The 10,801-nt window shown below is 49.3% G+C and overlaps 1 pseudogene; it reads right to left on the bottom strand.

Moving 5' to 3' along the window:
• Nucleotides 1-2,839: 2,839 nt before the first annotated feature.
• LOC107299599 overlaps nucleotides 2,840-10,801 on the bottom strand; it is a 39,723-nt pseudogene continuing 31,761 nt past the window's right edge.

Here is a 10,801-nt window from a genome sequence, read left to right as displayed (position 1 = left end):
TACTCCCTGATCCTACCTGGAAAGGGCCTGCTGACCTCATCACTTGGGGAAGAGGCTACGCAGCAGTCCAACTGCCTGAAAAAGTCTTGTGGGTCCCTGGTCGCTGCGTCCGGCCCTACTTTGCACCACCTCCCATCACGCCACCCACAGAAACCCCATCTGAAGCAACAGCCACCAGAGTAGATGTGTGACCACTGCATCTGCCAGTGCAGCTGTCAGTGCTGTTTTTGGTGCAACGCCTGTGCCCTGCAACATTATGCCTACCCTGGAGTGCAAGATTTTTGTATTGACCACATCGATCCTTATTACATCCCTGAATATGACATCTACTACCCTGAAGAGGGAATCACAGAACTCTGACTCATCAGCCGTGACTTCCCCAAGGCCTGGGGAGGAACTCCACAGATGGCTAGACATCCCCCTTCAATCTACCAGAGGGGTGTGACACCGTATCCGGCCTCGGATCAAACAAGCTGCCCCCCCAGTTGAAGGAAACTGCTCACCATGTCTTAAAGTCACCAAAGAAGACACCAAAATTACCAGCACCTTGGTTTATTTTTCATCCTAATCACAACCAATGAAACTGTCCTTGCCATGAAACATTTAGCTTCTCAAAGTGTCAAATCCAGAACCTATATTATGCAAAACCGCCTAGCTTTAGATTATTTGTTAGCCAAAGAAGGGGGGGTATGTGGGAAATTTGGTATGTGGGAAATTTGGTATGTGGGAAATTTAATTGTCTGTGGGAAATTTAATTTGTCAAATTGTTGTATTGAAATTGATGACTCAGGCAAAGTGATTGCTGAAGTCAGTGAAAAAATGGTCTGCCTAGCCCATGTCCCTGTCCAAACACGGAAGGGATTTGACATGCATTCTCTTTTTGGGTCATGGTTTCCAAAATTGCCAGGCCTGCAAGCCATTGTTGCGCTCATTGGTATGATTGCTTTAGGATGCTTAATTTTGTCTTGTGTATTATCAAATAGCTTGTCACTGCTAGCAGAAAAACGTGCAACAGCTCAGGTAATGTCACTCTGGGAACGGCATGGATACGTTCCTCTCCCCACGGATGACCTAGAATCCATAAAGGACTCACATCCTCAATTTTGCTCAGACAGCAAAGCAGAGACCCTCATCACACAGTCACTGTTGCCAATGGATGAGCAGGAGGAAGAACAGCATGAGCCCGAGGGGAGGGAGGACAGGCCGGTCGCCCAAGAAGAAGAGTCAACCATCTTTTAATAAATAAAAAGAGAGGAGATGTTGGGATTTTTATAGTTCAGGCTTCTATAGCAAGACTAGGCCAGAGGCCAGCTTGCGTACTAAAAGCCTAGGACAGTAAGTGAGGCAACCACATCCTCTGAGAAAATAACGGTTAACAGGAAGCTAGCTAAGCAACTGCCATAAGCAACAAGGCAAGTAGATGAGCAAATAAACCACAATAGGCTTGCAATTGCTTTGCACTAACCACATCCTATAGAAAGCTACAACCAATCATATGTTAAAGACGCTACATAGGACTTATTCTACCCTGCAACTAAATGTAACCAACTATGGATTGACACCTGCACTTCCTCATGTATGTACGAAATAAAAAGGTGACTCAGAGCACACTCTGTGTCCACTCACCTCGAGGAAATTCCTGCATGTCTCTTCCTTTTCTGGCTTGTCGTCGCTTGCCAGGATTCATGAGTGACCCACCCTAATGTGGCAAGGCTAAAATGCCACAAATTCTCCTCCCCTAAACACATAGTATCAAAGCACAATTCCCTCCTCTAATTAACAGTCATAAATCACATTCTCCAATTAGTTTGAAATGCAGACCTTCCCTCCAGTTCCTCCAACCAATTTCTTATCTCTTATTTCAAACAACCTTGAAAAACATTCTACGACGATTTTGTTACGTCTAACTAATTCCCATACACATTCTTCCTCCTTCCCCCCAGGAATCATCTAATTCTAACTCTAAAAGTAACACACAAGTTAAGGGGAAAATGGCTGCATCTTCATATATGATCAAAGCGAGAACATCCGATGTTAGCAGCGTTGACAGAATGGCAATAAAGAGTAAGTATCCACATCTCTGCCTTGTTGGCTCATAATTAGGTCTGTGATAAAAACTGGAGGAGGTTCTTCGCACTAGATAAACCGTTGTGCATGTCATCTGGGGCTGCACAGAGTTTGCTGGCCACATTTGGCGGTATATTAGCCACAATTAATCCATTTCTGTTTCTCTCCCACGTGGTTTATTAGGTGGTTTTTGAGCTGCCTGTAAGGTCTTGCCTCAGCTAATCCCTCAAGAAAGCAGAACTCTTGAATGAGGTAGTATTTCAAAAGGAACGTTTATTGAGAGATAGAGATTGCAGAGAAAGCAGGCAGGATCTAAAATTCCCGTGCGAAAACAACAGCTTAAAACCCACTTTTCAAAACCCCTCTCAACTGCCCAGTACACAGGGAGCCAATCCAGAGGTGCAAAGGTGTTATGAGAACTCCGAACTGAGGTGATAAGTTGTTCTCAGGCGTTGCGATCCTCTGGAGCTGAGACAAAACAGATGGTCCCAGGCTCATCCTTCTCCCATCCCTCCCTTCTTCCATTCCCAGGAAGATACATCAAACCAAAAGAGGAACAAAGTAAAATGGATACATCACAGAACGCTCCCCCCGCCTGAGATTTCCCCCCTCCCGCCAGAATGGCAGCATCCCAATAGGGATCTATGTCGACCTGACACTGCCATTTGTTCTGAAGGAGTCAGTACACTCTGTGCATTTATAGTGTAGAGTTTGAGTGTAAAGTTTATAATTTTTATTGAGACCTATTTTGACTAAAACACTCCATGAACTTTTAGGGGTTTTCTCCCAGGTGCATTCTTTGACAACTTCTGCAATTGCTGCTTGTTGTGAAGAATTCTCCACTTTTAAGGCATTTATATGATTTTTCTCCTGTGTGGATACTTTGATGATTATGGAGCTGTTCACCGACAGTAAAGCTCTTTCCACACTCCAGGCATTTGTATGTTTTTTCTCCAGGGTGGATCCTTTGATGACTATATAGCGTTCTTCTCTCACTAAAGCTCTTTCCACACTCCAGGCATTTATGAGGTTTTTCTCCAGTGTGGATTCTTTGATGACTATATAGAGTTTCACTCCTGCTGAAGCTCTTTCCACACTCCAGGCATTTGTATGGTTTTTCTCCAGTATGGATCCTTTGATGACTATATAGAGTTTCACTCCTGCTGAAGCTCTTTCCACACTCCAGGCATTTATATGGTTTTTCTCCAGTGTGGATTCTTTGATGTCAATGTAGGTGTCCACTCAAAGTAAAGCTCTCTCCACATTCTAAGCATTTGTATGTTTTTTCTCCAGTGTGGATCCTTTGATGACACTCCAGGCATTTATGAGGTTTCTCTCCAGTGTGAATTGTTTCATGTGTATAAAGGTGTCCCCTCTGACTGAAGCTCTTTCCACATTCCGGGCATTTATGTGGTTTTTCTCCTGTGTGGATCCTTTGATGGGTATAAAGGCTGCTTCTCTGACTGAAACTCTTTCCACACTCCAGGCATTTATGCAGTTTCTCTCCAGTGTGGATTCTTAGATGCTTTTTAAGATGGTCATTTCTTCTGAAGGATTTTTGACATTCCGGGCATTTATGCGGTTTCTCTCCTGAGTGGATCCTTTGATGTACATAAAGGCTTCCGCTCAAACTGAAGCTCTTTCCACACTCGAGGCATTCATACGGTTTTTCTCCAGTGTGGATTCTTAGATGCTTTTCAAGATTTCCTTTTGTTTTGAAGGATCTTCCACATTCCGGGCACTGATATTTCTCTCCTCCCTCCTGGATTCTCTGGGGATTCCGGAGTCTTCCGCCTCTTCTGAAGGACCCTCCGCCCTCCAGGCCCGTCTCGGGGTCTCCGCCCATTTCCTGCTCCCCGCTTCTCCCTCCAGGCGGCCTCCTTTCTTGGAGTCCCCTTCGGCTCATCCCTGCAGGGCCTCCCCCGCCGTCTCCTCCCGGGGCTGCTCCGCGGGGCCTCCTCTCCTCTCGGGCGGCGCTTCCTTCCTTCCTTCCTTCCTCTGCCGGGCTCGTCTGTCCACCTGCAGGGGCGAAGGGGGAGGAGGAGAGGCGGGTCACTTCCCTGGAGGGGAGTCCCAGGCTCGCCCACCCATCTGGGTAGGAAGGCCAAAGCCTCCGCCTCTCATCGACATTTCCCGGGCCAGAACGAGACGGAGCCGGCCTCCCTCCCAGTGCCCGTCCCGCCAGTCCAGGCCTCGGGCTCCCCCTCCCTCCCCTCTCTGCTAGAGAGCTTCTCGGACTGCGACTCCCAGTGCCGTTTCCTGTAGAAGCTCCGCCTGTTCCTCTGGAGGGCCCGCCCTGAAGAGTCCTCCTGCCAATCGCCGCTCTCCCCCGAGCGACCAATTGGCGTCCTCCTTCCTCAGCCAGCCAGTTGGCGCCTGCGCGGTGCTGGGGGGGATTTTCCTCCTGGCGCGGAGTTGAGGCGAGGGGTCCCATCTTCCTCCCCCCCCAGCCCCGCATCCATCAGGCCGCCCAGGCCCCCCCGCGGCCCCCAGGCAGCCCCTCCCGCGTCTCAGGGCTCCTGAGTCTCACTCCTCAGAGCTTCTGCCCCCCCTCTGCTCCTCTGCGGCCCCCCCGTAGCCCCTCCTCGCACTGGGGGGGGAAAGGGGGGCGATGGAGTCCCAGGCCGGGCTGGATTTGAAGGATTTCTGTTCCAATCTTTTCTGTTTGGAAACGTTTTTCTCCCCCCCCGTTCTGCCCAGCCAGAGAGGGAGGGGGTAGGGGGCCCAGAAACGCCCCCAGGACCATTGAGGGTCTCCAGCCTTGGGGGCTCTAAGGCTTCTGGACTTCAACTCCCAGAATTCCTCAGCCAGCCACACTCTTGCCAAGGTTGGGGGCCTCTGACCTCAGGTGCTTCGGACTGGGATAGGACGCCCTGTGACCTCTGGCTCCTCCCCCTTTTAGGCACCAGGCAGCAGTCATGGGAGGGGGAGGGAAGGTGGGGGGAGGAGACGCCGGGGTGCAAGAGGGTCACCTGGAAGACGGAGACCACCCCAGGTCGCCCAGGGAAACAGATTGTTCTCAGAACAGCCCAGGCGCAAGTGATGGGTGGAGAAAGGACAGAGGGGGAGACGGAGGGGGGGAGGAGAGAGAATGGAATTTATCTTCCGCTTTTGCCGGAGACCTTGCAGGTCTCTATGGCAGGAACAGCCAACACCCCGGAAGACAAGCTCAGGATCCCAAAAGAACTTGACAGAAGTTCTGCCAATCGGCGTCCTCCTTCCCTCCCTCCCTCCCTCAGCCAGAGGGCGCCTGCGCAGTAGTGAGGGGAGCCTTCATCCTGCGAGGCGGTGAGGCGGGGAGTTCCCCAGGCCTTTCCCCAGGTCCCGTCTCCCCCCCCGCATCCAGGCAGGCGGAGCTGAGGGGCCGTTCCGGGGCTGCGTCTCTGCCCCCCTTCCCTCCCCCTCTGGGGGGTCTCTCTCTTCGCGGGGCAGGGGGAGCCGGGAGGGGCGCTTCCTCCCTTCCCCCTCCTGGGGGGCTCCGGCCAGGCTCCCCCCGCGGCTCCCAAACAGCCGGGCCGAGGGGCCCTCCTCTCTGCGCCGCCTGGGCCCCCCAAATCCCGCTCCCTTCCCCGGGACCCCTTTGCCAGACTGCAGCGGGGGGGAATCCCCTCAAGGACCCCCCCTTAATATTTGGGCCTCTCTGACCTCTCGACGTCCTGAGGTCTAAGCCTCCAGAAACGCCCAGCTTTTCTCCCCCCCATGCGCCCCTTTCTCCCCGGGGAGCCTGGCCCGAGACCCTCGGCCTTGGGGGGCTCTCCGTGCTTCCTACGCCCCCCCCAAAGGCTGGAGGGGTTCCTGCTCCTGCTGCTCTCTCAGTGTCCAGCCAGCTTCTCCCACGCTGTGACACAGTGGCAATTTATTAGGTTTTTAAATTCATATATCATCCACCTCACCAAATTTAATAGGCTTTTTTATGTCACCCAACTTTTATAAGATTTGAAATAACTTTAATTTTCTTGTTTTTGCACTAAATACCTGAGGTAGCCTGATGTTGGAGCCCAGTGACCTTCTCCAGGTATTTTTAGATGTAGGCAGGAAGTTCTATTATCAGCTAACAGAACAGGAGAGAGAGAGAGAAATAACCTTTATTGTCATTTTTTACTGTGGGTACAATGGCACACATTAAAAATGAAATTAATTGCTTGCTCTCAAAGTGTACGCATACATAACACAAATTTAAAGTGGGAATATGCTGCATTTGGAGCAGCTGGAAGGTTCTTTATTGGCTTCTGTGTTGTGTTCTGCTTTTATTAAAGTGTGAGGTTGTATAACTGTAATGCATGCTTGCATGGCCCTGGCTAGCACCTGTTATTTGGTAGAATACGCCTAATATTCTTATCAAAACTTCCGAGCAAAGAGAAGGGCTGAGTTTACTAAGCAGTGGAAGAACTGCTATTCATTATTCTCTGAAGCTCACTAGACCCTTTGACTTCATAAGCCTGTCCATGGAGGGCTTAAAGGCACAAGGACTGATTCTTTTGGTGGGCTTCTGCTTTGGGCTTGTAAGGAACTGCCTCAGCTGGTCCCTCAGCAAAGGAAGACTCTGAATCCATCCAGTTGCATCAAAAGGACTTTTACGGAGCAACAGAGATTGCGGGAGGACAAGGCACAGTCATCTCTGGGTGACTGTGAAAATTATAGGCATAATACAGGTAGTCCTCGACTTACGACAGTTCATTTAGTGACCGTTCAAAGTTACAACAAGACTGAAAAAAAGGATTATGACCATTTTTCACACTTAGGACCGTTGCAGCATCCCCATGGTTACGTGATCAAAAATTGCAATGCCTGGCAATGCCTGGCAACTGTTTCATATTTATGACGGTCGCAGTGCCTGGGGAGGGTCACGTGATCGGCTTTTCTGACCTTCTGACGAGCAAAGTCAATGGGGAAGCCAGGGTCGCTTAACAACTGCGTTACCGACTTAACGACTGCAGGGATTCACTTAGCAACAGTGGCAAGGAAGGTCGTAAAATGGGGCAAAATTCACTTAACAAATGTCTAACTTTGCAACAGAAATCGACCACTGGTTGATCACGTGACCCTGGGTCCTACATCCACGCCAGTTGCCAAGTGCCTGAAATTTTGATTATGTTACCTGTAAGGATGTTGTGATGGTCGTAGCTGTGAGGACTGGCTAGAAGTCCCTTTTTTCAATGGTGAACAATGGTTCTCAGTCGAGGATTACCTGCGGCAGGTAAAACGAACCTGGCACCCTTTGGTAGGCTGGCTCACTACCCCAATGGTCACCCAGAGGTACCCCCAAGCCCAGCCCCAAGTCCAAGCCCAGTCCACGGCAGCCAATGTGATGCTGAAAGATTGTTTTGAGAATCTCTGAGGTGCTGGGAGATAGCAGTTCACCCTGAGGAAATGACGGCCTTGAAGTCTGGCAAAAACCGACTGGGAGAGAGTCCGCTCTGTCTCCACCAATATCTCCCTGCCTAAATTACCAAGCAGTTACAGCAAAGCAAAAAGCAAGCAAAAATGCCAGCAAGCCTCCCCGCCCCACTTCCCAAGAATGGCAGGACACGATGGTGGACCTGAGAGGGCTTGTGCATTCAGTAATATTGATGGTCCCATCTAGATCCAAAAGAGCCCTGACGTTAATTCTGTGTCATTCTGAAGAAAGGCATAGATCTTAAGCATTGTGGCCTCTTTCCTTAATCTGTGATCCTACTTGAGATGGAAACAGCCAATCCAGAGCTGGAGTAACCTTCAGAAAGATTGGGGTACAATATTTTATTATTGTAATGGGGGCAAATACAGTAAAAACCCCCCAGTGCAAAGATTAACTTTTTCCTTGCCTATCTGAGGAGCTCTTATCAATTATCACAGTTTACTTATTTTATTTTATTTGATATGGCACATTGATATAATGTGCTTATTATTTAATGCCTCCAAAAGGTTGTGGGAGGGGAATGCATTTTTCCTTCCAGCAAATTAGTCCTTTTGATAGTTTTGCCATCTGAATTCTACCTCCTGCAGGTACGATGTGTTTTGTGTATCCCCAGGGGGACAGAGGGGTGAGGTGAAGAACTGTGCATCTGAGCAAAAATCATGTGATTTATATTCTTGCATCTGGCATTAGGAAGTGACATTGCAATGTTTAATTATTTGCTGCTGGGTCTGCCCTTGGAAACAGCCTCACCCCAAGATCCCCATGAGGGGAAATGGCAGCCTCTGAACCCATTTCAGAAAGTATCTCAGAACCCACCCATTGTTGACACTTGGCTGATGCCTCCTGGAAGACTTCGTTCTCAAAGGCCCAGTCCTTGCCGCTTCCTTTTTTTTCCTCTTTCCCTCTTAAAGCGACCTTCACCAGGTGGGACTGGGGCTCCTTCCTGCTCCTGCCTGATTCATGGAAAATCAGCTCCTTCCTTTGATCAGGCAACTTGGAAGGCACCAGAGCTGTGAATCTGGAAGCTTGGTCAGGTCAGCCAGGCTGTTGCTCGGAGGCTCCAGAGCAGGTTGGTGGAACTGGTGTCCTGGGTAAAGAAGGAACTTTTCCGGGGGCTTCCAGTGGAGGATATGGGGGGAGAAGAGAGCACTCTTGCATTTGTCTAGATGAAAAAAGAAAAAAAAACGCAGGGGGCCGGAACACACCCCCAGTGTTCCATGTACGGCTCTCACCTGGCATCCCAGGGCATCCAGCTGGGTGTGTGAATGTGAGTGTGTGGAGAGCACTCTTGCATTTGTCGATATGAAGAGAAAAAAAACCCTCAGGGCCAGGAACACACCCCCAGTGTTCCAAGTACGGCTCTCACCTGGCACTTGATAGAAGAGAGCGGCAATTGGAGAACACCATTTCTCTGGCACTGAAAACGTCTTTTCTGCCTAGGCATATCATACAGCTTATGCGAGTGACTTTGGGCCAGGGGTAGGCAACCTTGGCTCTTTTATGACTCGTGGACTTCAGCATAGCTGACTCAGGAATTCTGGGAGTTGAAGTCCACGAGTTATAAAAGAGCCAAGGTTTGCTTTAGGCAAACCAAGCTATTCTTGGCCAGGAAGCCACAGATGGGGACTCTGGAGCTATTTCTCCCACACCAGCCACCCAGCCAGCCCCTGCTTTCCGGCCCCCGTGGTCCAAGGGCCCTTGCACCTGCCGAGGAACCGCCAGCGAGGTCAGGGGAGGCTTTGAAGGACCCAACTGCCATCCTTACTGTGGGAGCTGCCAAAGCCTTCTGGGTTCTCGAGATGGAGTTAGATCAGAGCAGCAGCTCCACTAATGGCCATCAGGGGGCAGGAAAGGACAGGATTTTGCGCCATCTGTTGGATCTCGAGATCTGCTCATCTCGGGTGAGTTAGGACATTGGGTGTTTTCCTTGCTGTCCTTTCATGACCCTGCATCCAGGACTCTGCAAGTGACCACAGAGGGAGAGGCCATCCGTACGTATTCACAATTGATCCTGTCCCCTAATTCCTGGTCATCACCACCACAAATACTGTGTCCAGTTTGAGCCCCTCAAATACTGTACACAAGTTTCAGAGAAGGACCAGGCGAATGGTCGCGTCCACCTGTTGCAGCAAAAAGCAGGGGTACCTTTTTATCAAATCTCAATCTACTGGGAAATCAGTTGAAACTGATGCAATTAAACAGCATTGACAGTTCTTTGCATAATGCACTGGGTGTAAATTTTGATTTATGACTAACATTTCTCTAAATAAAACAAATTGGTTTGCACAAAATCACAGCATGAAGCCTTTGTAGCTTTTAAACCTACATTTGAGAGAAATCCTGATGAACGTGGAGAACGCAGTACAAAGGGATGTTATTTTTTCTCATTCAGCATTTGTATGAAATGTGCTTCAGAAAAGTCCCCCAGGGCTGTATTTAGACCTCCACCCTCTTTAAGTAGCACTTCCACTCCTCGACAGCTCATCTGACTGTCTCCTGCTTACACCTGCCTCAGTCCCTGGGCCCTATTTCTCCTCCTCTATGCTGAGGATCTGGATCGTATCTCACAGAGCTTTGTTGGTCTTAAGAGAGTCTCCTGTTTCTGCTAAGAAGCTTTGAAGACGGGGGGACCATTGAGAGCATCCGATGTACAAGAGTTTCAGATATCTGGGGATGGTCTTAGATGGCGCTGACCTTTGGAAAACCCATTTAGATTCTATCAAACAATGACAGGGAGGAGCTCAGTCACATCCCCAACAATGAAGGCCAAATTAGCCCCAGTGTCAGTTCCTGCCATCTGGAGGGGCATGGGGGGTGGGGGTGGACAAATGGACAATATGTTTGTACGTGATGGGAAACAGGGGGGGGGGGGAAATGACAGGCGATGAAGCTCAGAGAAGCCCAGAATTGGTTTCTAGCAGAGGCACTTTTTGCTCCAATCCGATGAAGTTGAGGGTCTTTCCTTCCTAAGGGACCCAGTTGGGGCAGGTCAGACACCTAGATTCTGCCGGGCACACTTGTTCAAATTAGAAGATCATTTAAAGGCAATTATTAATCTTACAAGGAGGTTTCTCTTAATGAAAAGAAGAGCCCAGGACACATACAGTAGAAAAAGTACAAAAGAATAGTTGATTGGAGGAAGAAATCCTGTTACATTCAGAAACATGGACAGTAAGTTAAACATCCCATAATAACATAACCTTTTAAAACCACTGTATTAAAAGGAGAACATTTGCATGGAAAAAGACATCTTGAGCATCATGAGCCACTTAAATCTATTGAGAAAAGATACAATTTTTGGCCAGCTGAAACCTCTAGCATGTACAATTGAAAAAG

Source organism: Protobothrops mucrosquamatus, unplaced genomic scaffold, assembly GCF_001527695.2.
Source record: "Protobothrops mucrosquamatus isolate PMUCROS unplaced genomic scaffold, P.Mucros_1.0 scaffold5163, whole genome shotgun sequence".
In the NCBI taxonomy this organism is placed as follows: domain Eukaryota; kingdom Metazoa; phylum Chordata; class Lepidosauria; order Squamata; family Viperidae; genus Protobothrops; species Protobothrops mucrosquamatus.
Note: the sequence above shows the minus strand (reverse complement) of the source record. Positions and strands in the feature narration are given on the sequence as shown.